Raw genomic sequence first — 22,421 nt, 5'->3', positions numbered from 1 at the left:
CACGTGTCCGCATCTAGCTAGGTCACATGAGAACCTACGTTATTTAATGGTTGGCTAGCTACCGGGGTTGTAACTGAAATTAGTGTTGACTTTATATTATTTTCTCCTTTCAAGATGCCGACGACTCGAATGTGCTGCTCTGGTAAGCAACATATTACTTAAATGCCTGCTTACGTGGTGGTTTTACTTAGCAACTAGCTAACCACGTGCCATGTTAGCTAGTATGCTAGCTTGCCATTTAGGTGTGACCGGACCATCAGTCGTTATAAACCCAACGTTAGGTCTCTGCTACGGTGATGATAAAATGAACTCTCTCTTACCGAATCAGTCTTTGAAGAAGCAACTTCTTTACCAGATTCTGAGTAGCAGTTGGCCCCTGACTCGACTGTCGTTGCTGCGTTAATGACACCCTATTCTCAATAGTGTACTACTAATAACGTTGATCTGGTCAGAAGTAGTTCACTGTATTGGAAATACGCTTCCATTAGCGACGATATCAATGTCGTGTTCTAAATGCCTGCGTATTGCCTGTTCATGAAGGGACCTCCCTATCTTCCCCCTGATCAACAGAAATGCAGGACAGATGCCAGGGAAGTCAAGAAGACTGACACGTGAGTGCATTGACTTACCACCAGGAACATTAGATGTGTTCAGCTTGTCAGCCCTTCGCCTTAAAGGTAAAGGTCCTGTGCCCTAAATCCCCAAGTATCTTTGTGTGCACTTGGAAAACTGTCATGGATTTTCAACTAAATAGGGAAGTGCACCCTTTGGGGTGGGGTGGACTTTCAGGTGGTAACTGACTCACACGTGACTGGCTGTAAATGATGATCCTCAATGACAAGCATATATCTGATTTTTGGTGATGCTAACTTTGATCTGATGGCCTCCTTGTCCTGTGTTCCAAAGCCTCTTGTAGTAATATACAGACTAGTAAGTCAATAACATGGATGTGTTCTTTGCTCAGGTCTGCATTACTTGTGACACGACTTCCTGACTTAAAGGCATCTGAACAGATTCTCCACTTGGAGTTCCATTCTGGAATAGGAATGTGTGCTGGTGAGTTCCATTTGAGTTTATTCACTGGTGTTCAGGACAGTTCTAATGGCACCATTTCTATATGGTCACTACCTCCGGGCTTTATATGATGATCCATTGACAAGCATATGTCTGATTATTTTGTGAAGCTACTGTTTATTCTGATGGGCTCTATTTAAGAACTTTCTATCTTCTCATAGAAGCCAGGCAAAACCTAACATTTATTTTGTGATTCCTTCTATAGAATACCTGATTCCAGACCACGAGACTGATGCGCTTTGTGAAAATCCAGGTTAGTGAAATGTTAAGACACTAGTACCCCACTTCCCTTTATAGTGCACGACCGTAGACCAGGACCCATGCACTATAAAGGGAATAGGGTGTGACTTTTTGGATGCAGGCATGGTCCCCTTTTGGCTGGCCAACTGTACGAGATGGCTACCGGGACATGCTACAGTCCCAATGATGAAGAACTTAGCTCACTTTGAACCGATGTGAAACGACATGAACTACTGAGTGACTGTAGCTAATGCAGCAGTTAGTCATCAATTCCTCAATCATCACACTAATAAAATGTTTATCTTTCATTCTTCAGGGTTTGAGTGCTGTGGTCAGTGGAATTGCAGCGTGGACGCCAACATACTGGTAAGTTGTGGTTCTGAAACTGTCCTAAATAGTGCCCTCTATAGTACACTACATTTTACCAGAGCTTTATGGGCCCTAGTCAGAAGTAGTGCACTAGAAAGGGATGTCTTTCCCAGAATAACAATCGTTCTCTGCAACCACATGATAAACCTTTTGGAATCTCGTTTGTCTGACTTCCTGTTGATGATAAATTACCTGACACCCTGCAGGGTAAAGAACCATCGCTTGACTGTCTTGTTGCAGCCTAGTTTCACGTCCTCCATTTTGTCTTACAGTTGACTGTCCTGACACAAGATGGCTGTTCTGGGCTGCTCTAAGCTATGCAGGTAAGGATGGATCCTGTCTAAATGTATATAACATGTTTGAGGGATCCCGTCCTTCTGCTGAACATGATGAATATTCTCTTTGGAATCTCGTTCGTCTGAACTCCTGTTGAGAAAAGGAATAGCTGACTTCAGCAGAGGGCTACGTAACCTGTCATAAAGGCTACATATGTCATGTCTAACCCCTCCGTGTGCCTGCCTGGTATCTGGTCCCCATCCAGACTTTAACCTGAAGCATATGTCTTCGTAGGTTCTTGTGTTTGTGGCTGAACAAGGAGCCGTGATGCCAACTAGACTGGTGAGTTTTGGTTAATGAGTACGTTCGGTAATTGTCATGGGTAATGAATCTCTAGTCATTGTATCTTAACCAGAGCCTCTTCCTTAGTCTATAACCAGTCTAGTGTTAACTCTGAACGGTTGATGTTTGGTAGTCGTGGTGACTCTGGCTCCTAGTGATGACACCCGCACGTGTCTTACGCCCTGCGTCGACGACAGAACCTGCAAAGGTGGACCCACTGGCGTTGCCAGGGCAACAAGGGGACAGCTGATTGGGGTTACCAACTGTCTGATGGGACCAGAGACTCACAAAATAGCATTTGGCTTTGCATTGTCGATCCAAAATGGCTGCCATTTGATTTAATATCAAGAAGTAGATGCAGAATCATTCATGAAATGCTAGTAGCAGCACAAGTGACTGGGGTGGATGGGCCACTCAGGATGTAGTCAGTTAATTTATATTTCCATGCAGTACCATCAATATAGTTTAAGCAGGATTGAAGTTAGAATACTGACTTCCAAATAACTAGTGTCCTGATGTAGTACAGGGCCCTTGTCAGCACTTTCCCATATTTAGTCTCTCAGGGTGGTAGTGCTGGTCTAGGATCAGTTGTTACCTCCCCAGCTGATTGGTTACCCCTCTGATCTATCAGACAATAAAGCAGTCTTTAATGTAGTGCTGTTCAGCATGTTTATTTGGACTCTTCTCCTTCAGGTCCTGATGGTCCTGGTGGTGGTACCAGACTGGTCACTAGAAGATGCCTGTTACTGAACTACCACAAGGTGTGTATGATTGACTTTACTTCTGTCCTTTATAATGTAGAAGTGATGATTTCATGTTACCGCCCCAGTCTGATGTTAAGCTGACTGATTGGTTAGTGAACTGATCTATACTCTAGCAGTGAGGTCTGGTCCTGAGGACCCAGAGGAGTGGTGGGTCCCCAGGATTAGATAATGCTGTGCTGTAGACTGATCTAATGTCTGACCACTAGTTCTTACAATATCACTTAATTATCCCTCAACTCTCCTCCCCCAGTTGATGTCCTTGTGGGTCTGCAGTCTTCAGGAAGGTGTGTATGATTGTGTTTTTACAGCATCTTCATTCACTGACCTTTCACCTCTTGCACTTGGTACCAACTCCACCTACCTTCTACCTATTCATTAACATCACTGAGGGAACTACAATTCCCATTAACTCTTAACTACAGCGCACACCCACCATACTGAACATTCTGGAATGCTTTATGATGAAAGTTCCTTCACAGTTGGTTGGCTTCTGTCCGGTGCTCTTTGGCTGGCATCAACGCAGGTTTCCCATCGGTCCTCCTGTGGGTTGGGCAGACACTGACAAGCCTGCTTTTGTAGAGGGGGCAGGGGTAAGGTGGTCTGCCTGCCTGGAGGGAGGGTGTCTGGGTGGGGAGCTTGTAGCCAGACCTTGGACTACTGGCTGGATGGCTACAATGACTGAACCATGGTCTGATCTCGTCTCAGAATGCTCTGCATATAGTCTGCAGTACCTAATGTACTTCTGCATAATGTTTAATTTGGTATCTGTTCCTTCCAGGTCCTAACTGTTCCAGCCTGGCCACTGGAGAACTGTTGCTGCACTACCTCAAGGTGTGTAGGATCAACTTTGATCTGTTGCCATTTACTTCTGTCCTTTATAATGTAGAAGTGATGATTTCCTGTTACCGCCCCAGTCTGATGTTAAGCTGACTGATTGGTTACTGAACTGATCTATACTCTAGAGCAATGTTTCACAATCCTGGTTCTGGGGACCTAGATGTAAGGCTTTGTTTAGACACAGCTCAATTCGTATCTTTCACTAATTAGTCTTGAGTAATCCGATCAGTAAAGATCTGGTGTGATAAACACCAATTAGTGGAAATCTGAATTGGTCTGCCTGTGTAAACGCAGCATTATTCACCAAATTCAATCAAGGGTTTGAGTGTAATCAGGTGTAGGGTGTGTTAGTGGAATTAAATAATTCCTATAATGTACTCATTAATTAAATTCAATCTGTCTATTTATAAGAATTTGTAAGATAATTATTAACATAAAATAGACAGGATACAGTCTTATTTAAATTAGATAATTGGGTTTATTCTCGGAGCAAGCTGCCATTTAATCATAAACACAGGTTTATATACAAGATATGACGTCATAGGTTACAGAATTAAGTCTCACAAATTGAAAACCGGTTCAAAAGTTCATTCCAACTTCACAGGGCACATGAAACACCATATAATCATTTATCCTGAAGGCTCACTATAATTGATTACCACTTTAGCAGACCATTCAAGATAATGGAAGACCTAAAAAGTTTATCTAAACACCTCAGGGCCAAGTTGGGTCAGTTCAACCATAGTTTAACGACCTTTTCTACTTGTTTTATGACCCACAACACACCTTTTTTCACCAGGCATGCAGAGTTCAATTAGTTATAGTTTTATCTAAAGCTAGAATTTGTTAACTATTTATTAACAAAATTCCTGACAGGTGGTATTCAGGTTTTCACTGGCAGTGCTGTCCCAGCATATTAACACTTCACACGTTGAGTTGTGAATTCTGTCCTGTAATTAGATCACCTGGTCAACAGTGAGGGACTCACAATGCTCTGGTCTCATTCTTGTAAACAAACACCATGTGACTGGACCTACTGTAAAATACATAAGTAGCTATCAATATAAACTTCATAGAAATAATGTTATTGGTGAAACCCTGTTTTCCAAATACCCTGGTATACCACCCAAGCCTAGTTCTGGGGGGGGGACACTTGTTGACAGTTTTGGGTCCCCAGGATTAGAATACACTGCTATAGACTGATCTCATGTCTGACTACAAGGTCACTTCATGCTTTCCTACTTTCTCCCTCTAGGTTTCTGCCCCCCTGGTTGAGGTCCGAGTGTCTGCCGTGTTTGGAAAGGTGTGTGACTTTTGACAGCATTGTAATGCTCCACATTAAGCATTCTGGAATGTTGTAAATGATGAAGCATTAACCCTAACAGCCCAGTTTGGTGGCAATCCTGTCCTGTGCTCTGGGCTGGATAAAGGTCTGGCCTCCCATCGGCCCTCCTGTGGGTTGGGCAGACACTGACAAGCCTGCTCTCTGTGCTGGGGCAGGGGTAAGGTGGGCTGCCTGCCTGGAGGGGGGGTGTCTGGGTGGGGGCTTGACCCCAGACCCTGGACCACTGGCTAGATGGCCGCAATGACTGAACTAAAATCCTGATCTGGTTTCAGAATGCTCTGAATGGAGTCTAGTAATCTAAGATTGGGATTATTTGGTTTTAAAACTGTTCTGTCTTTTTAGAGCTTGTTGGCTGCTGAAGTGTTGCTGTGCTGGTGGAGCGGGAAGGTGTGTAGTGGGAATGACTTACGGTTCCAGTATTATAATACACTGAGTATAGAGGACAGTAAACCTTCCTAATATTGAGTTTGCCCTCAGAACAGCCTCAGTTGTCTACAAGGTGTCAAAGCGTTCCACAGGGCTGTTGGCCCGTGACACAACTGTGGGTCGGCATTGGAGTCAAGTTAGCTGGATGTGGGCCTCCCGGGTGGAGCAGTGGTCTAGGGCACTGCATCGCAGTGCTAACTGCGCCACGAGTCTCTGGGTTCGCCCCAGGCTCTGTCGCAGCCGGCCGCGACCGGGAGGTCCGTGGGGCGACGCACAATTGGCATAGCGTCGTCCGGGTTAGGGAGGGTTTGGCCGGTAGGGATTCCCTTGTCTCATCGCGCTCCAGCGACTCCTGTGGCGGGCTGGGCGCAGTGCGCTAACCAAGGGGGCCAGGTGCACGGTGTTTCCTCCGACACATTGGTGCGGCTGGCTTCCGGGTTGGAGGCGAGCTGTGTTAAAGAAGCAGTGCGGCTAGGTTGGGTTGTGCTTCGGAGGACGCACGGCTTTCGACCTTCGTCTCTCCCGAGCCCGTACGGGAGTTGTAGCGATGAGACAAGATAGTAATTACTAGCGATTGGATACCACGGAAATTGGGGAGAAAAGGGGATAAAAATTATATATAAAAAAAAAAAGTTAGCTGTATGTCCTTTGGGTGGTGGACCAGTGTTGATACACATAAGAGACTGTTGCTCTTGACAAACCCAGAAGTGTTTCATTTGAGCTAAACCGGTCCACCTGGCACCTACCATACCCCATCCAAAGGAACGTAAATCCTTTGTATTGCCTTTCTCAACTTTTGGCCAAGACTGTATATGTATTATAATGGAAAAGGGGGGCAGATCAATATTAGGAAGATGTTGTTAATGTACTGTTGAATGTTCCTCTTGGATCATCACACTGACCCAAGTCATCTCACTATTTTCCCTCTAGCTCTCCTACACTGACAAGCCCTCTTGCACTCCTGTTTGGTCAGCTAGGAAGTGGGACGTCTTGTTGGAACTGGGGAAAACCAGGCCAAGTCAATTCAACAGTGTGACTGTTTTGTTGTATAAATAAATCTACAAATTAATGCTCGTTGTATTTCTCTTTCTTGGTGGTAGTAAATCAGACTTGGTGAATTTGGCCATTTTGAATGAACCATGTGGTCTGAAATCAATACTGAACAATGTGACATTTCCTTCATATCATTATGTAGTTATTCTAGGTGGTTTTAAACATGCACATGTTATGGGGGTTGACTTTGTTCACTGGCTATAGAAAGTTGACTGAAATATTTTAAGCTGTTGTGTTTTTGGGAGGAATTTATTGTGAGATGCATGTTTCGTCATGGAGTGTACTTTAACGATACGGTGGGACAATTTTAAAGCTAATATATGGAACAGGCTTGGTTTACACTGATATCAAAACCGCTAAAGATGGTGGCTAAATAGAGCATTCATCCAAGTAAATTCCGGTATATCTAACGGGTGGTATCATGGACATTAATGTGCCAGTTTGTAGTCCCGAAAACCCCCCAAATGAGTTACCTCTGGTTCTTTCAACCATACCTCTGGTGGAAACAATCGTTTTTTTTAACCCCATCTGTTGGCCGTGAAGCACAGGGGTAGAGAATTTGGGCTCACTACAAAATATGAGCGTTTGCGCTTGAGGCTAGTTTCCCGGACACAGATTGAGCCTTACCTGGAACTTTATATTCGAATTTTGGTGAATAACAGGAGAAAAAAGCCGTCCTGTACAGTTTGCGTGCCGTTTAGTACTGGTCTGCGTCACACCTGTCATATTTTCCTGCAAGCATAAATTGGCTTTTAGGAGATTCTACATTTTCTGAGATCCGTTAACTTGACCATTATAGCAGGGGCTTTTAATTTCAGTACAAATGCTTCAATTGTGTGAACGTTAGCTGATCTCAGAAAAAGGTTAACGCCTGAATTTACCACAGATCTTGTTTTCAGTGTTGATGTCAAAACATTTTCCCAAGGATTTGTCCAACGATCCGTGGCGGAGTTGGTGCCCAACAAGATGCCATTACTCACTGCTCTCTATAGCAGCTGGGTCTGGTCGACCTAGTTAATTGAATGCAACACATTTTCCAGCGAATGATAGTCCCGTTTCCCATCCGTCTCAAACCTCATTGTGCCATTTTTGTGTGATGTATTGTCTCCACCTTCTTGCCTTTTGTGCTGTCGTCTGTGGCCACTAATGTTTGTACCATGTTTTGTGCTGCTACCATGTATTGTTGCTACTATGATGTGTTGTGTTGCTGCCTTGCTATGTTCTCTTAGCTCTCTCTTTATGTACTGTATTTATTTTGAATCCCAGGCTCCGTCCCCGCAGGACGCCTTTTGGTAGCCATCATTGTAAATACGAATTTGTTCTTTTGCCTAGTTAAAGGTTAAATAAAAAAATCAGCGCACCCTTTTTCTACATCTATCCTCTTCTAGTTAGTAGGATACAATACCTGTATGTTTCTAGTGGTGAACTGGGATAATGCAGCAGAACACCACTGGATAGAATACCTGTATGTCTCTAGTGGTGAACTGGGATAGTGCAGCAGAACACCACTGGATAGAATACCTGTATGTCTCTAGTGGTGAACTGGGATAGTGCAGCAGAACACCACTGGATAGAATACCTGTATGTCTCTAGTGGTGAACTGGGATAGTGCAGCAGAACACCACTGGATAGAATACCTGTATGTCTCTAGTGGTGAACTGGGATAGTGCAGCAGAACACCACTGGATAGAATACCTGTATGTCTCTAGTGGTGAACTGGGATAGTGCAGCAGAACACCACTGGATAGAATACCTGTATGTCTCTAGTGGTGAACTGGGATAGTGCAGCAGAACACCACTGGATAGAATACCTGTGTGTCTCTAGTGGTGAACTGGGATAGTGCAGCAGAATGCAACTGTCCTATAATCTTTGCCATTAAGTGTTTTGGCAAAACTTGGTCAGGAATTAAGACTAGTGTAAGCGACAATGTATATTGAAAATAAGATTGTTATAAAATGCCCTTTATCACTCAGATGGTTGGTATTTTCTGTGGCATTAAAAAGGTTTTAGTCTGACATTGGACATGATGCCAAATAACCTTTCACCTGACTGATGCATGCTTTCTTTAAAGGAAAATTCCACCCAAAACGGTCTTTTGGTATTTGCAAAATGCATCATATGGGGATTTCTGTATTTTGAAAGTTACATATCGTGGGAACTTGATTATTGACAAGCAAAACATTTTGGGACTATGTTACAATGGACTAATGAAACAAATACCAAAATATGGTTTCTGGATGGAGTTTTCCTTCAACTGGTTTCTAGAACTCCCTGAAACTGTATTTTATGGTATTATTCTGTAGTGATGAAATTAAAACCTTTTCAAGACATGAAGTCAAACCGTTACACACCAACACTAACCATGGTGGGGTGACTGAATTTAATATACAGTTATACAACAACACTAACCATGGTGGGGTGACTGAATTTAATATACAGTTACACACCAACACTAACCATGGTGGGGTGACTGAATTTAATATACATTTACACACCAACACTAACCATGGTGGGGTGACTGAATTTAATAGTTACACACCAACACTAACCATGGTGGGGTGACTGAATTTAATATACAGTTATACACCAACACTAACCATGGTGGAGTGACTGAGTTTAATATACAGTTATACACCAACACTAACCATGGTGGGGTGACTGAATTTAATATAGTTATACACCAACACTAGCCATGGTGGGGTGACTGAATTTAATATACAGTTATACAACAACACTAACCATGGTGGGGTAACTGAATTTAATATACAGTTATACACCAACACTAACCAGGGTGGGGTGACTGAATTTAATATACAGTTATACACCAAAACTAACCATGGTGGGGTGACAATTTAATATACAGTTATACAACAACACTAACATGGTGGGGTGACTGAATTTAATTTACAGTTACACACCAACACTAACCATGGTGGGGTGACTGAATTTAACAGTTACACACCAACACTAACCATGGTGGGGTAACTGAATTTAATATACAGTTATACACCAACACTAACCATGGTGGAGTGACTGAGTTTAATATACAGTTATACACCAACACTAACCATGGTGGGGTGACTGAATTTAATATACAGTTATGCACCAACACTAACCATGGTGGGGTGACTGAATTGAATAAATGGTTACACACAAACACTAACCATGGTGGGGTGACTGAATTTAATTTGCAGTTATGCACCAACACTAACCATGGTGGGGTGACTGAATTGAATAAATGGTTGGCAGAAAACCAATAAACCACTGTAAACAGTTATTGCTCAGTATGATGGTAAAGTCATCAAAAAATATGAACAATTATAAAACTATGAATATCTTTCCATAGCTTTTTTTTACATGTAGACAATGCCAAAATAAATACAAAATTGTTTCTGGATGCTCAACACAAAAAGTACAGTTAATGTTAACTTCTTTTTTGAGTTTTTTCAGGTAATGATTCGCAGGGTAATACATATGGATCATTCTGAAAGAGACCTCTGACCTTGTTAACAAGCAGGTATTTGTCTGGTAATAACCAGACTTTTTCCCAACAGATATTAGTGACCAATGTATTCCAGTAAGTTGTGACATAAGGAATAGATACAATATCCCTTTGAAATAAAGCACGTATAGATCTGTTCTGAGGGAGCAAGGAGAAACACATTTTCCCTATCAACTGGATTAAGCGAGGGTAGGTCAAGAAGGTGGGGTCTGACTACACCTCTAAACAACATGAGAGTTCCAGATGGAATAGCATCAAAGACTATTATGGCGAACTCTCTCGGTGTAACAGGGATATTGTAATGAGATAAAAATTCCTCATAATTCAGTAACAATCCTTCTGCATTAAAAAGTTGACTCACCAGCAGGATATGATTATTGAACCAGTTCTTAGAAAATGAAGACTTGTTTCTATACAAAATATCCTTATTGTTCCAAATGAAATACCGATGCGGGGAAAAATGTTGTTTATATATTAACGATCACGCTAAGAATACTTGTCTATGAAAAGCTGATAATTTTGTAGGAATCTTATCAATGCTATAGTTACAAAGTAACATAAAATTGAAGTCACCAAAACGAGAGATGAAATTCCAAACTGAAGTTTGATTCTTTAAGAAATGTTTAGCCCAATTTATCTTAAGTATTATTCGAAGTTGGAAAATCAAAAAAATTGAGCCCACCATATTCATATGTGTACATAACGACAGATTTCCTAATATAATGTGTACGATTTTTCCAGATGAAGTTGAAAAGCATCTGGTCATCTTTCAAAAAGAGGGTGATGTCATCTACAAGCTGACTGATGATAAAATCTCTGTCAGCAATAGAGATCCCTTTTAATAATATCTCTGTCAGAAATAGAGAACCCTTTAAATAATATCTCTGTCAGCAATAGAGATCCCTTTTAATAATATCTCTGCCAGCAATAGAGATCCCTTTTAACAAAATCTGTCAGCAATAGAGATCCCTTTTAATAATATCTCTGTCAGCAATAGAGATCCCTTTTAACATCTCTGTCATCAATAGAGATCCCTTTTAATATCTCTGGATTTAACAAAACTTGTTGGGTTGCAAGCAGGAAAGGTAAGGCGTAATTGGGCAACCTTGCCTAATTCCTCTTTTCAAATCAAATCTAGGAGAAGTGCCATACTTTTATTGACTGGAACTGTTCCCATTCATATAAAGAGTTTTAATAGTACTTCAAAATAATTCCCCAAAACCAAATTTCTCAAGGCGGAGAAATAGAAACTCATGTTCCACTGTATTGAAGGCTTTATAAAAGTCTAAGAATACAATAAAACTATCTTGGGAGATTAGATCAGAATAGTCAATAAGGTCAAACACCAGTCGGATATTATTACATACATGTCTATTCTTCATGAAGCCAGATTGGGTCTCTTCTGTTATTGAGTCTAATACTGCCTTCAATCTTTTTGCAAATATAGGGGTTAATATTTTGTAGTCATTATTGAGCAGACAGATTGGACGCTAATTATCGAGGAGAAGCAAAACTTTGGGCTTAGGGATTATGTAATCAGACCTTGAGTCTGATTGGGAGGGAGAATATTATTGGGGTGGCAGGTAACCTAGTGGTTAGAGCGTTGGACTAGTAACCGAAAGGTTGCAAGATCAAATCCCTGAGCTGACAAGGTAAAAATCTGTTGTTCTGCCCCTGAACAAGGGCCTGTTCCAAGGCTGTCATTGAAATTAAGAATTTGTTCTTAACTGACTTGCCTAGTTAAATAATACTTTAATTTTTTGTTATTTACAATGCTTTCAGAAAAGACCTCTAACAGAAATGGGGCTAACTGTTGAGGAAAATGTCTTGTAAAACTCGGCAGTCCCAGGAGACGTATTATTTTTAAGGTGTTCAATAGAATAAATGATCTCTTCAACTATAATAGGGTCATCACATTTCAGCCTACCCAATTGATTTCACATCCACCAGAGAGTAAAAAAAAGAAGAGTCATTTTCATTGTTGAAATGTATTATTTTTAGAGTGGTATTTTTCTAACCTGAAAAAAATAAGATGAATTTTGTTCACCCTCCTCTAGCCACTTCTTCCTAGATCTGACAAAGGCTCCCTCTGCTTTCAGTTCATACAGGCTCCCCCTGCTTTCAGTTCATACAGGCTCCCTCGAATTCAGTTTATACTGGCTCCCTCTGCTTTCAGTTTATACTGTCTTCCCTCTGCTTTCAGTTCATACAGGCTCCCTCTGCTTTCAGTCTATACTGGCTCCCTCTGCTTTCAGTTCATACAGGCTCCCTCTGCTTTCAGTTCATACAGGCTCCCCCTGCTTTCAGTTCATACAGGCTCCCTCTGCTTTCAGTCTATACTGGCTCCCTCTGCTTTCAGTTTATACTGGCTCCCTCTGCTTTCAGTTCATACATATCATCCAACTTGTGTTGTAGCTCAAACAGAACAAACTTGTCCTCCTCAGAGACTTTCAACAGGCTTTTGAACAAGAGAGGTGATCTTTGTAATTACACTTTCTTCTTCAGCTCTCCTCGTCTTGGCAACAATACTCCCCATATTTTCCAACCTCATTTAAAAAGCTCCCAGTTATTGCTGTATGAATTGTCATTTATAGACTTGTTCCAGAAGTGTGTAATTAAATTATCTCCATTTTGACCAACTCATGTTTTAATATAGAGCTATTAAACCTCCAGTTGGATGCTCTGCCAATGACATTATCAGAGATAAACAGTGTAATGTCAGTATAAATAACTCTATGGGGAAAAACCACGCTGGTTGACTTGACAAACATACAAGATGAACTGGCACAGAGAGACAGGAAACACAGGGATAAATACACTGGCACAGAGAGACAGGAAACACAGGTATAAATACACTGGGGAAAATAAGCGACACCTGGAGGGGGTGGAGACAATCACAAGGACAGGTGAAACAGATCAGGGTGTGACAGCCTTTCTAGGAAGCTGGAGGTTTGCTTGGGGTTATAGGCAAAGAAGGAAAATCCTCGTCTGACACAGTAAGTGTCATAGAGTCTGTCAGGCCAGTATAGTTGTGGCAGTTGTCAATCAAAGCATTTGTCTCCTGTGTAACAATGTTGGATGATGCCTGAGTATTGCAGGCTGAGGAGGTAGCCATAAGATTTCTCTTTCTGTCAGCACACTGTGACATTTTGGAAAATATCTTAATTCACCAGTAACCTGTTTTTAGCAAGCAAAGTATTACTTTGGTAGTAAAATAATACACTTCACTATCTTTCAAAAGTTGGTGTGCAGAGCTCGGTAGGAAGCGTGTGCTCAAGTTGCCATCTTGGAGCCTCCTCTCGAATGCAAATGTGTCTCGTAAATGTGTTTTTGTGTGGTTATCTTCTGGAAATTGTAGAAATAAAACATTTTCCTTCAGAAGTTCCAGCTAGGCAGGCTAACTGATTAAAAATCATGACGTCATACGTCATCAGTGGGCGTTAGTTAATTCATTTGCTAGTTATCATACAGTAGGTGTATATTAATAATTCTGTATTTAATTTAAGTAGACTTGCACTCATAATTGACCGTAGCTCACATAAAGTACCCATCATCGCGGGATGAACAAGTGTCGAATTTCCGGCCAAGGGTGGTCCGTTTAAAAATCATTCATTAAAAATCATGACGTCAGACGTCATCCCTGTGAGTCTACTTAATTGACGGCTGAGGGGATAGGGTGTATTTTAAATGTTTGGATCTTAGCCAGAGAGAGATTATATATATGAAGATATATATATATATATGAAGAGAGGGATATCAACATCTAGTCATTCAATAATTTTCATTCGTGTGTTTACTCCTCCGTATGTGTAAACGTTTTCATTATTCTCCTTTCAAGATGCCGACGACTCGGTGGAGAAAGTGCCGCTCCGGTAAGCTACTTGTTACTGAAATGTCAGCATTTTGCTGCCATGGTACAATTAAGCAATAATGCCCTCGAAGCCGGTGTTTGGAGGATATATTGGCACGGGTTTTGTTCGTCGATTGCCAGTAAACCGTGCCGATATATCCTCCAAACAGCGGCTTCGAGGGCGTATCCCTTTTATACAACGGGTTACCAACATATTCAAACAATGATTGACATATTTTCATTAACGTTATTTAGCTGAATTTATTCATACTATTTAATTCTTCCTCAAACTATAGTACCAAGTCGGCTGGTCGTTCGTTCTATTGGTTCAATGACGCGACCCAGTCAGTTTTTGTTCTGTATCTATGGACGCGACCCAGTCAGTTTTTGTTCTGTATCTATGGACGCGACCCAGTCAGTCTTTGTTCTGTATCTATGGACGCGACCCAGTCAGTTTTTGTTCTGTATCTATGGACGCGACCCAGTCAGTTTTTGTTCTGTATCTATGGACGCGACCCAGTCAGTCTTTGTTCTGTATCTATGGACGCGACCCAGTCAGTTTTTGTTCTGTATCTATGGACGCGACCCAGTCAGTCTTTGTTCTGTATCTATGGACGCGACCCAGTCAGTCTTTGTTCTGTATCTATGGACGCGACCCAGTCAGTTTTTGTTCTGTATCTATGGACGCGACCCAGTCAGTTTTTGTTCTGTATCTATGGACGCGACCCAGTCAGTTTTTGTTCTGTATCTATGGACGCGACCCAGTCAGTTTTTGTTCTGTATCTATGGACGCGACCCAGTCAGTTTTTGTTCTGTATCTATGGACGCGACCCAGTCAGTTTTTGTTCTGTATCTATGGACGCGACCCAGTCAGTTTTTGTTCTGTATCTATGGACGCGACCCAGTCAGTCTTTGTTCTGTATCTATGGACGCGACCCAGTCAGTCTTTGTTCTGTATCTATGGACGCGACCCAGTCAGTTTTTGTTCTGTATCTATGGACGCGACCCAGTCAGTTTTTGTTCTGTATCTATGGACGCGACCCAGTCAGTTTTTGTTCTGTATCTATGGACGCGACCCAGTCAGTTTTTGTTCTGTATCTATGGACGCGACCCAGTCAGTTTTTGTTCTGTATCTATGGACGCGACCCAGTCAGTCTTTGTTCTGTATCTATGGACGCGACCCAGTCAGTCTTTGTTCTGTATCTATGGACGCGACCCAGTCAGTCTTTGTTCTGTATCTATGGACGCGACCCAGTCAGTCTTTGTTCTGTATCTATGGACGCGACCCAGTCGTTCGTTCTAAATGTTCCATTGTCATACTGGCTGTCTACGTTCTTACCCCCTGCTTGCTTGCTAGCTAGCTAACTACGGCTAATGTACAGTCATGTCACAGTGCAGACAGAATAACAACTGTAGCTGCATTTCTTTAAACTGTTTTCTAGTGACATTTAACAATGAGCTAATGAGGCACGATTAAATCTGAAATAGAAAATGTGCCCTTTCGTTAGGACTCTGTTGTTCAGAGGAGCTAGCCAACAACACAACTTCAAATTTAAGCTGGAAAGACCGCAAACTAGCACATCGTTTCGTTGGACGTTTTTTTCAATTTACATTTATTTTTGTATATCCATAAAAATGATGCCAACTGATTCATAATTTCGACTGGCTGAGAAACGCTGCCTGCCTCTCTCAATTCAATTCAAGGGCTTTACTGGCATGGGAAACATGTAAACATTGCCAAAGCAAGTGAAGTAGATAATAAACAATACACTCACAGAAGTTCCAAAATAATAGCGACATTTCAAATGTCATATGTCTATATACAGTGTTGTAATGATGTGAAAATAGTTAAAGTACAAAAGAGAAAATAAATAAACATAAATATGGGCTGTATTTACAATGGTGTTTGTTCTTCACTTGGGACATGTCCCAAATCTTGCTGCTGTGATTACACATGGTGGTATTTCACCCAGTAGATATGAGAGTTTATTAAAATTGGGTTTGTTTTCAAAGTCTTTGTGGATCTGTGTAATCTGAGGGAAATGTGTGTCTCTCTAATTTGGTCATACATTTGTGCAGGAGGTTAGGAAGTGCAGCTCAGTTTCCGCCTCATTTTGTGGGCAGTGTGCACATAGCCTGTATCCCCTCTCTCGTCCTGACCCCTACACGTTCATTACTATGTGACAGCTGGAGATCGAATTTGAATATTGAAACAATGTTGGAGAGACAGACAGTGAAGTTTATACAAATCTCTGCTAGTGTAACGGATGTGAAATGGCTAGCTAGTTAGCGGGTACGCGCTAGTAGCATTTCAATCAGTTACTGTCAGTTGTTGATGTGTGCAGAGGGTCCCTGGTTCGCGCCCGTGTCGGGGCGAGGGAACGGTCTAAAGTTATACTGTTACACTATTGAAAACTAAATGTTAGTATAAAAGAAATGTGAGAATGTCTAGATGCTTTTTTTATAGTGGAGATTAAGTTAGTAACTTCCCTGCTTGGGCTGATGAGACGGGGGTTTGCGCAGTCAGAGTAAATAGGCATTTTAACATCATAGATTTAGCCGGTGGTAATTTGGGGAATAGACACTGGCTGGAATGCGCTTTTAACCAATCAGCATTCAGGATTAGACCTACCGTTGTATAATGACATTCTGCAGTAGTAAAATGCAAGCAAATGTTAGTTTGCCAACTGGCTAGTTTGGTGGTTTTTGTTATCACCTAGCTTACCACGTGTCATGTTGGTGTTAGCTAGTAGAATAGCTTTCCAGTTAGGAGTGACTGCACCATCACTCTCTTACCGAATCAGCCTTTGAAGAAGAAACTTACCAGATTCTGAGTAGCATTTGGCACCTGGTTCGACTGTCGTTGCTGCGCTAATGACACCCTATTCTCAATAGTGTACTACTTATTAACGTTGATCTGGTCAGAAGTAGTCGACTGTATTGGAAATAAGGTTCCATTAGCGACGATATCAATGTTGGGTTCTATATGCCTGCGTGTTGCCTGTTCATGAAGGGACCTCCCTATCTCCCCCCTGATCAACAGAAATGCAGGACAGATGCCAGGGAAATCCAGAACACATTGACCTGTGAGTGCATTGACTTACCACTAGGATCATTGGCTGTGTCCTGCTTTTTAAATTGATTTTAATTTCACTCTTTTATTTAACTTGGCAAGTCAGTTAAGAACAAATTCTTATATTCAATGATGGCCTACCAAAAAACATCCTGAGGGATGGGGGCCTGGGATAAAAAATAAATAATAAATACAATATAAATATAGGACAAAACACACATCACAACACAGAGAACTAAGATGACAACATAGCAAAACATGGCAAGACAACATGGTAGCAACACAAAACATGGTACAAACATTATTGGGCAAAGACAACAGCAAGAAGGTAGAGACAACCATACATTACACAAAGCAGCCACAACTGTCAGTAAGAGTGTCCATGATTGAGATAAACTGGCCAGTTTGTGGCATCTCGGAACTAAAAAGAGTGACCCAGGGATGTTTGCTTTGGGATCTTTAACAGAATGTGACTGGTAGACCGGGTGTTGTATGTGGAGGATGAGGGCTGCAGTTGATATTTCAGATAGGTGCCCCCCCCCAAGAGGGTTTTATAAATAAGCATTAACCAGTGGGTCTTGTGATGGGTATACAGAGATGACCAGTTTACAGAGGAGTATAGAGTGATGTCATATAAGTAGCATTGGTGGCAAATCTAATGGCCGAATGGTAAAGAACATCTAGCCACCTGAGTACCCTTAGCTGCCGATCTATAAATTACGTCTCCATAATCTAGCATGGGTAGGATGGTTATCTGAATCAGGGTTAGTATGGCAGCTGGGGTGAAAGAGAAGTGATTACGATTAAGGAAACCAAGTCTAGATTTAACTTTAGCCTGCAGCTTTGATATGTGCTGAGAGAAGGACAGTGTACCGTCTAGCCATACTCCCAGGTACTTGTATGAGGTGACTACCTCAAGCTCTAAACCCTCAGAGGTAGTAATCACACCTGTGGGGAGAGGGGCACTCTTCTTACCAAACCACATGACCTTTGTTTTGGAGGTGTTCAGAACAAGGTTAAGGGTAGAGAAAGCTTGTTGGACACTAAGAAAGCTTTGTTGTAGAGCATTTAACACACAATTTGGGGAGGGACTAGCTGAGTATAAGACTGTATAATAGAAACAGGCCTATAACAGTTAGGATCAGCTTGATCTCCCCCTTTAAAAAAAAAAGACTAACCGTGGCTGCCTTCCAAGCAATGGGAACCTCCCCAGAAAGGAAAGGCAGGTTAAAAGTCATAGATAGGCTTGGCGATGATGGGGGCAAATACCTTCAAAGGGTCAAGTTTAAGGAGCTCCTTTAGTACCTCGGACTCAGTGACTGCCTGCAGGGAGAAACTTTGTAGCGGGGCAGGGCAAAAAGAGGGAGAAGCATCGGGGAGAGTCACATTAGAAGAGGTGGGAGATGAGGAAATGTTGGACGGGCAAGGAGACATGGCTGAGTCAAATAGGAATCCTGACTTAATGAAGTAGTGATTTAAAGAGCACAGCCATGTGCTTCTTTTTTTGTAATTATAGTTTTTATTTTCTTTCACATTACTACAACAATGCAATTTAATTACATTTAGCAGTAAACAATAACTTGACAGACTTGAATATACAGTGCACCTGGAAGCACCCAGACCCCACGTTCCGCCACATCCCCACTCGAAAACGGACCAAATAACAAATCCATTCTAGAGCAAGGCTGCAATGCAACGAAATGTGGAAAAAGGTCAAGGGGCGTGAACACCCCCCTAAATGCACCCCCCTGAATGCACCACACACACAAAGATCTAAAAGGAAGCAAACTTTAAATTTTTCACCCACAACCCCCCCCCCCCCCCCCCATAACAACTATTACAACAAAAGGAACAACTAAAGTGAAAACTCACCCCTCAGTCATCTATTTATGCATGTAGTCTGTTAGATTGTTACATATTGTTTTCATTCTTTCTCTGAGAGAAAATGGCCCCAAACGTCAGAGAAGGTTTCAAGTTTGCCATTAATTTCATAAATCAATCTTTCATATGAAGCTGTTTCTGCCAAGAGTGTGCAAAGCTGTCAAGGCAAAGGGTGGCCACTTTGAATAATCTAAAATATATATTTTTTATTATTTTTAAAAAATTGGTTACTACATGATTCCATATGTGTTATTTCATAGTTTTGATGTCTTCACTATTATTCTACAATAAATAAAAACCCTTGAATGAGTTAGTTTGTCCAAACTTTTGACTGGTACTGTAAAGCCCAGAGATAATCATATATAGAGCACTACTACCCTGGTTTATGGTCAACAGTAGTGCATAATATAGAAATGTGGTGCCATTGGAACTGTCATGAACACCAGTGAAAAAAACACAAATGGAACTCACCAGCACACACATTCCTATTCCAGAATGGAACTCATCAGCGCACACACATTCCTATTCCAGAATGGAACTCATCAGCGCACACACATTCCTATTCCAGAATGGAACTCATCGGCACACACACATTCCTATTTCAGAATGGAACTCATCGGCACACACACATTCCTATTCCAGAATGGAACTCACCGGCACACACACATTCCTATTCCAGAATGGAACTCACCGGCACACACACATTCCTATTCCAGAATGGAACTCACCGGCACACACACATTCCTATTCCAGAATGGAACTCACCGGCACACACACATTCCTATTCCAGAATGGAACTCACCGGCACACACACATTCCTATTCCAGAATGGAACTCACCGGCACACACACATTCCTATTCCAGAATGGAACTCACCGGCACACACACATTCCTATTCCAGAATGGAACTCACCGGCACACACACATTCCTATTCCAGAATGGAACTCACCGGCACACACACATTCCTATTCCAGAATGGAACTCACCGGCACACACACATTCCTATTCCAGAATGGAACTCACCGGCACACACACATTCCTATTCCAGAATGGAACTCACCGGCACACACACATTCCTATTCCAGAATGGAACTCACCGGCACACACACATTCCTATTCCAGAATGGAACTCACCGGCACACACACATTCCTATTCCAGAATGGAACTCACCGGCACACACACATTCCTATTCCAGAATGGAACTCACCGGCACACACACATTCCTATTCCAGAATGGAACTCACCGGCACACACACATTCCTATTCCAGAATGGAACTCACCGGCACACACACATTCCTATTCCAGAATGGAACTCACCGGCACACACACATTCCTATTCCAGAATGGAACTCACCGGCACACACACATTCCTATTCCAGAATGGAACTCACCGGCACACACACATTCCTATTCCAGAATGGAACTCACCGGCACACACACATTCCTATTCCAGAATGGAACTCACCGGCACACACACATTCCTATTCCAGAATGGAACTCACCGGCACACACACATTCCTATTCCAGAATGGAACTCACCGGCACACACACATTCCTATTCCAGAATGGAACTCACCGGCACACACACATTCCTATTCCAGAATGGAACTCACCGGCACACACACATTCCTATTCCAGAATGGAACTCCAAGTGGAGAATCTGTTCAGATGCCTTGAAGTCAGGAAGTCGTGTCACAAGTAATGCAGACCTGAGCAAAGAATACATCCATGTTAGTAACTTACTAGTCTGTATATTACTACAAGAGGCTTTGGAACACAGGACAAGGAGGCCATCAGATCAAAGTTAGCATCACCAAAAATCAGATATATGCTTGTCATTGAGGATCATCATTTACAGCCAGTCACGTGTGAGTCAGTTACTACGTCCTGAAAGTCCACCCCAAAGTGCACTTCCCTATTTAGTTGTAAACCCATGACAGTTTGCCAAGTGCACACAAAGATACTTAGTGATTTTGGGCTACTACTTTCCCAGTCGGTTAAAGTCATGGATACATTTGTAACCATATACTTCACAGCTGCGCTAATGCTAGTTAGCATTCACTTACATAACTACCTTTTAACTTCTCTCAAACTGGACACAGAAATTGTATCCACTGACCTGGGAAGTATATGAAGGGCCTGAAGTATCCCTTTAAGGTAAAGGGCTGAGAAGGGATCAATTGTGGGTTCACAGCTCCAATCCAGATGTGTTGGTCATTACTGAGACGTGGTTAAGAAAGAGTGTTTTGAATACTGACGTTAACCTTTATGGTTATAACCTTTTTCGGCAAGACTGAACTTCCAAAGGTGGGGGAGTGGCAATATTTACCAGGGATCACCTTCAGTGATCGGTTGTCTCCACCAAGTCTGTCCCCAAACAATTGATTTGCTTGTTTTAAGCATTAAACTTCAAATAGCTCTTTGTTGACTGTTGCTGGGTGCTATCGTTCTCCATCAGCACCAGTCTATACCCTACCTTCCCTAAGCGCTCTCCTGGCCCCTTACACTAAGTCTGAATTTGTCCTGCTAGGTGACCTAAACTGGGTAATGCTTAAACCACCTGACGAGGTCCTAAAGCAATGGGACTCCCTAAATCTCTCAGATTGTTACCAATCCCACAAGGTATGACTCCAAACACCCAGAAAAGGCTACTCTCCTCAATTTTTACCTTCACAAATAATCCTGATAGGTATCAGTCTGGTGTTTTCTGTAATGACCTTAGTGATCACTGTTTTACAGCCTGTGTTCGTAATGTCTGTGAAACGACCTGTACTGATTTGTCATAAATGCTTGCTAAAAAACTTTTTAATGAGCAAGCCTTCCTTCATGAACTGGCCTCTGTAAATTGGCATAGAATCAGCTTGATCCCCTCCGTCGAAGACATTTTCACATGTTAACAAACACGCCTCCATAAAGAAAATGAGAATTAAAAACAGGTTCAGCCCCTTGGTTCGACTGATCTTGCAGAGTTACTCCACCTCAAGAATTGCATTTTGCGAAAGGCTCGGCATACGCGTACTGGCTCTCGTTTAGGCAATTGAGAAATAAGTGCACTCAGGCTATCCGGGAAGGCCAAAGTTAGTTCCTCTAAGGAGTAGTTCTCTCTCTGTGGGTCTAACCCCAAGAAGTTCCGGAAAACGGTTAAAGATCTGGAGAATAAACCCTCCTCCTCACGGCTGCCCATGTCCCTTAATGATGATGTGGTTGTTACTGACAAACGCATGGCTGACTTCCAGCGACGATGTGACGAGGAGCAGCAGCTAACTAAAGAGTCTGTGTAGCTCCAACTATATTCTGACTAATTATTCATATATATTAGTTTAGTTTTCACTCTAACAGCAATAGTGGGTAGACCACACCAGGCGTGTTTAGGCCATGCGTGACT

General features: G+C 42.1%; 1 protein-coding gene, 4 non-coding genes and 1 pseudogene across 16 annotated transcripts in view; all 6 read left to right on the top strand.

Moving 5' to 3' along the window:
- Window positions 1–22,421, top strand: part of LOC129835759 (piggyBac transposable element-derived protein 4-like) — a 37,534-nt gene that overhangs the window by 5,296 nt on the left and 9,817 nt on the right. For 6 of the 12 annotated variants that reach the window (XM_055901526.1, XM_055901529.1, XM_055901525.1 and 3 more), the window contains exons 2-4: window positions 115–142; window positions 571–611; window positions 965–1,056. The gene's annotated coding sequence lies outside the window, so the exon portion shown is untranslated. Of the gene's footprint in view, window positions 1–114; window positions 143–570; window positions 678–964; window positions 1,057–1,279; window positions 1,328–1,630; window positions 1,681–1,955; window positions 2,007–2,253; window positions 2,302–2,994; window positions 3,063–3,315; window positions 3,350–3,843; window positions 3,897–5,157; window positions 6,743–13,852; window positions 13,872–14,067; window positions 14,102–16,795; window positions 17,166–22,421 lie in introns of those variants that run through there. The other 6 variants (XR_008756512.1, XR_008756513.1, XR_008756511.1 and 3 more) reach the window with 6 other exon arrangements.
- Window positions 1,493–1,556, top strand: LOC129835851 (small nucleolar RNA SNORD29). The gene has a single exon (XR_008756569.1). It is a non-coding gene; the product is annotated as a small nucleolar RNA SNORD29 (small nucleolar RNA).
- LOC129835828 (small nucleolar RNA SNORD30) lies at window positions 2,066–2,137 on the top strand. Its single transcript, XR_008756554.1, has one exon. It is a non-coding gene; the product is annotated as a small nucleolar RNA SNORD30 (small nucleolar RNA).
- Window positions 2,451–2,577, top strand: LOC129835849 (small nucleolar RNA SNORD22). Its single transcript, XR_008756567.1, has one exon. It is a non-coding gene; the product is annotated as a small nucleolar RNA SNORD22 (small nucleolar RNA).
- On the top strand, window positions 3,098–3,172 carry LOC129835840 (small nucleolar RNA SNORD31; annotated as a pseudogene).
- LOC129835833 (small nucleolar RNA SNORD31) lies at window positions 3,947–4,016 on the top strand. Its single transcript, XR_008756558.1, has one exon. It is a non-coding gene; the product is annotated as a small nucleolar RNA SNORD31 (small nucleolar RNA).

Source organism: Salvelinus fontinalis, chromosome 36 (assembly GCF_029448725.1).
Source record: "Salvelinus fontinalis isolate EN_2023a chromosome 36, ASM2944872v1, whole genome shotgun sequence".
NCBI lineage: Eukaryota > Metazoa > Chordata > Actinopteri > Salmoniformes > Salmonidae > Salvelinus > Salvelinus fontinalis.
Note: the sequence above shows the minus strand (reverse complement) of the source record. Positions and strands in the feature narration are given on the sequence as shown.